This window comes from Talpa europaea, assembly GCF_964194135.1.
Source record: "Talpa europaea genome assembly, chromosome: 14".
Classification (NCBI taxonomy): Eukaryota; Metazoa; Chordata; class Mammalia; order Eulipotyphla; family Talpidae; genus Talpa; species Talpa europaea.
Window position 1 is genome coordinate 60,361,900 of NC_140082.1, and position 4,769 is coordinate 60,366,668.

Sequence of the window (4,769 nt, forward strand, 5' to 3'; positions counted from 1 at the left end):
TTAACTGATAAAGAAAATCCAAACAGTTCAATTACTAGCCAGGAGATTGAATCAGCAATCAAACCCCTACCAAAAACAAAAGTCCAGCACCTGATGGCTTCAGTGGTTAATTTTTTTTCAGATTTATTTATTTATAAAAGAACCGTGATATAGACCAGATGCACAGAAGGATGAGAGGATTTACCTAAGACAGAGTGGGGAGCAGAACAGGCAGATGACCAAAACACACTGCTGAGGGGAGAATCGGGTGAGACAGGAAAGGTCTGCTTCTCCATATGGGATTCTCCCCGGCTGGCCAGGATCGAAACGGTGCTGCTGAGGCCGTGGACGGCTTCACATCGTGGTGCTCAACCACCCGCACCACCCAGAAGGACCCTTCAGTGGTTAATTTTTCAAAATTTAAAAAGAATTATTGATAGCAACTTCAGTTCATCCGAATATATGATTAAGAAAGTGCATAGAAATGTCCTAGTATGGAGAATAAGTAATAATAATTTGAACCTTTACATAGTAATGCATATAGGAAGTACAATACACATAACATCCCACTGATAGTATATATAATGTAGAAAATTCTTAATTCCAGGCAGAAAGGCTAATGATAAGAGGGTAAAAAACAGAAAAAAAAAAAAAAAACAATGGAAAGTTTTACCTTACACCCAATTTTTATAGTTTACAATACAGATGACAAGACTTCCTAATTTACTAAAATTATTTTAATGTAGGACTAATGAATTTTTCTCAGGATATTTTAAAGAACAGCTTGGAATGAGATTTCCAAATCAAGGAAACATGCCTTGTTTTCAGTTTATCAACTGTCCTTAATAGAGCATTTTTACCAGACTGCGTTGGGGCAGTCAAGAATTCTATCATTGAGGGCCTCCCCGGTGGCACAGCGGTTGAGCGCTGGGTTGAGAAGCTGCCCGCAGCCTCTGCGGCGCCGGTTCGATCCCCGGCTGTTCCCCGGCCACCGGAAGAGGGTCCCACATGGCACGCAGACCTCTCCTGCCGCCTGCTGCTCCCCTCAGCAGTGTACTTTTGTCCTTCTGCCTGCTCTGCTCCCCGCTCTGCCTCTGGTGAATTCTCTCACCCTCCCGAGCTTGATGTCTGACTGTACCCAGTGCATGTATAAACAAAAAACAAACAAGTAAATAAATAAACATGCCTCTATTAAAAAAAAAAAGAATTCTATCATTGAGCACTGATTTGTTAGTGATATTCCAACAAATCTTCAAAAAATGGATAAGAATACTGGAATAAACACTAGGCCATGAATAACCCCCAATACCATGACAAGAAACAAAATCTTAAAACATGTCCTAAAGATGTATGTGTTAGCTACAGATAAAACAGACGCTCCTATTATTGTTGACAGTGCACTTTGTAACACTGCGTAACCTAGCAAAAACAATGCCTCAATTGCTTTTTGTTTGCTGAGGGTTCAGAACTGGAAACATGCATATGAAATATGTGCACACAAATCAAAAGAAAACCCTATACAAATCACAAGATTCATCATGGATATGGAATCAAGGTTGATATGCCAGAATCCCATGAAACCTGTTATTCCTACAATCACAGACCCAATAGAAAAAGTGACCCACAAGGATCACAATGGGTGGGAAATTAACAATAAAGAAACAATGAACATAGCTATGGATGCAACAATGACACTTCGAATAGTGTTTTCTTAGATGGCAGAATATTGATCAAAATAGATAAATGCTGGGTTATACACCATTAGGGGAATCTCACACCTTTTGGCATAACTTTGTAATTGGAATAACATGTTCTTCTTACTGCGTGAAGAAGAAACACCTGTGGTCTTAATGAAGGCCTGGGAAGAAGTAATCTCATGTGATGATGAAATATTAATATTATATGTAAAAATTGGAATATGCAATAAAAAACCAGGAATGTTGTTTATAGATCTATCTCTGTCATTTACAGCTTAGATATTAGCTTCCATATACTGTATATATGCTTGTAACCAAAACTGAGTTAGATTTTGAATGACATAGTCACTGTTTTCAAAAGTGGTCAGACATTTCACCAATGTTTGCCTAGTGTCTTTATCCCAGTAGTCAACTGTTTCAGTCATGATAACCATCACTAAGGGGCCATATCTTAAAAATTCTCTTCATGGATGTTAAAATAGGGTGTGATATAAGAATCGTCACTTGCCAAATGTCCAAGACCTAAACCTTCCTGCACTTGGGAGCAGCCATGTATACTGAATGCGATGTACAGAAGGTATAAAACCACTATCATAAACTTGGACTTAGTGTTTGTGAGAAAGGGGCCAAAATAATCTCTAAAGAACAAGTTCATTGGATGGATGTTCGATTCTTCATCAGTTTGAAGAGAACTAAATGGTAGGCAGGAGCACCTTATCAGCGAGGAAGAATTTTGGTCCGGGGTACCCTCTGACTTTTGCAGCCAGTACAGAAAGGCCACTTCTCTCTTACCATCTTGGGCCATAAATGCGCCAAAACAGGTGATTTTATAAAAATAACAAAAGAGGAAGATTGTTCCCATATAAATGCAAAAGTAATGCACGGACTTAAAGGAGGTCATCAACCCTGTACAGAAGGCCAGGACATTTGTGAGAGTGGCGATGGTGATGGACACCGCCACGTGGGAGTAGATGTCAGACATTCTCTGTTGTATGCTGTCCATGATATAGGTCTTCTGCCAGGCAGAAATCATGATCAGAAGGTATGCCATGTAAAACAAAGGGACCTCTGTCCTAGCAGTCACCCCAAATTCAATTTTCCTAGAAAGTGATGTAAAGTAGACCACCTGTCATAAAAGTGCACGCAGGTCAATAACCTTTAATTCCAGTATTTGTGTATGTGTGATAAGATCTATCAAAATATTATAACTTATTGAAACATGTTACAGTTTTGTAAAAGATTAAAATATGTGAATTATGATTTTAGAATAAAGGTAATAAAAAATGTTCCCCACCAATCCATGCCATGCTTTCTAAGATTTCTTTTGAAATCCAATGTTTGGGCCTCCATTGGTGGCACAGCGGTTGAATGGTGAGCCGCCAGGCGAAGGTCCCCCTGACGTGACAGACCTCTCCTGCCACACCCGCTGCTCCCCTCAGCGGTGTATTTCGTCAGTCTGCCTGTTCTGTTCCCTGCTGTGGCTCTGGTGAATTCTTTCACCCTCTGGGGCATCTGACTGGGGCCCAGTGTTTGTATAAATAAATAAATATATCTTTAAAAAGAAAAGCCAATGTTTACCATTCCTGAGTATAAAAATTCTCAATTTTCTCTAATACTGTGTAATCATTAATAACTGCCAAAATGTTGGCTTTTTCTAAATGACGAGATTACTAGCTTTTGCTATTTAAATTCAAAGTATAATTTCAGCAAGGCCTGGTATTCAGAGCCGTTTCCCAGTGGGTGTCTCTCACCAGGCCTGAACAAAAGTATTAGCACCTTTGCTCAACATCTGTGGTGCCTGGCAGGATGCTAGAAAATACTGGAGAAATCTGAGCTAGTTGTGTTTTTCAGAAACACCAGGGAACTTCAGCTAAAAGGTTTGTTTCTTATTCCAGTGACACCAGGCAAGTTTTTGGGGGCTCCAGATACAGCACAGATGTGAAGTGAGAGATTTCTGACTAGAAAACCCAAAGGAACCCTGAAGATCAATGTCTGCCCTGAACACGTCCACCCCTGGTGTGTAGAATGAGTGTTTCCCACTGGAATGTGACCCAGTATCTAGGCTGGTGGCTTCCCTTGGTGTCCCTTGAAGAAAGCTGGCTTAAGCTTCAAAGAGAGTGGAGCAGAGTCGGTTTCAAGTCAAGGCCTCCACCAAGTAGCCAGGTGTGGGCACATTCCTGGACAGGTCTTATCCCTCCCACCTTCCCCTTCCTCTAAACCCTGCCCAGGGCACCAGGATGTTCTTCAAGGCCAGACGCTTTTCAATGGCATGAATTTGGTCCAGGAACTCGAGCAGCCACTTCTGGTTGTGCTCGCTGTCCTCAGGATCCACGGTCTTCAGGTAGTACTGCAGCCACATGGCCTTGGCTTGCAGGAGTAACTGGCTTGTCCCTGCGCCAGGACCTAGGAGGGTTCCTCCCAAGAGGCCGGCCAAGTAGAGGGGCGCAGCGGAGGTGTTGTAAATAGGGAAAGTGATGCTTTTCAGGTCCATGTTGTTATTCTTCTGCCAGATGAACAGGAGTGGGTTGGAGGGCATGCAAGTGCTCTGGTACCTGGCACACACCTGAGGGTAGGACCTGGGTTCCATCTCCCTGGGGTGCGGTCAGTGTCTGCACTGCCTCGTCCAGTTGACTAATTTCTGAGAAGATGACTTGATCCAGCAGATTGGCAGTGTTGGAGACCACCAGGATGGAGGCGAAGGTGACCACGGCACTAGACCACAACGGGGAGAAGAGGGGCCACTCGTTGGTGGAGAAATGTGCCTACACGAAGCACCGCTCGGCTTTGCCCGGGCTGCCCAAAGGGCTGTCCTTCTCCTCCAGGCTCTCTTCGGTCTCCCTGGGAAGGTAAATCCACTCAGTGCCCAGGACAGCCATCAGCACCAGGGGAGCCTGCAGGAAGAGCCAGGGGTGCGAGCCCACAGCCAGCCCCATCCTCTGGAAGCCCTGGGCGAGGGGCTGCTCCAGGCAGTTGGTGTGGCAGCGGGGCCTCCCAGGGGGTGGCTGCTGCCCCTGGGCTTCCTGGATGGGTGATTCCCCTCTCTCAGACGGCGGGCGGGGTGGGTCTGAGGAAGGCCCCGAAGCTCGGCTAGCG

General features: G+C 44.2%; 1 pseudogene across 1 annotated transcript; it reads right to left on the minus strand.

The window, feature by feature from the left end:
- Window positions 1-905: 905 nt before the first annotated feature.
- Window positions 906-4,167, minus strand: LOC311184200 (patched domain-containing protein 3-like; annotated as a pseudogene). Its single transcript has 2 exons — window positions 3,910-4,167; window positions 906-2,802 (listed from the first exon to the last, which is right to left on the minus strand). The product of its transcript is annotated as a patched domain-containing protein 3-like (transcript).
- Between the last annotated feature and the right edge of the window lie 602 nt (window positions 4,168-4,769).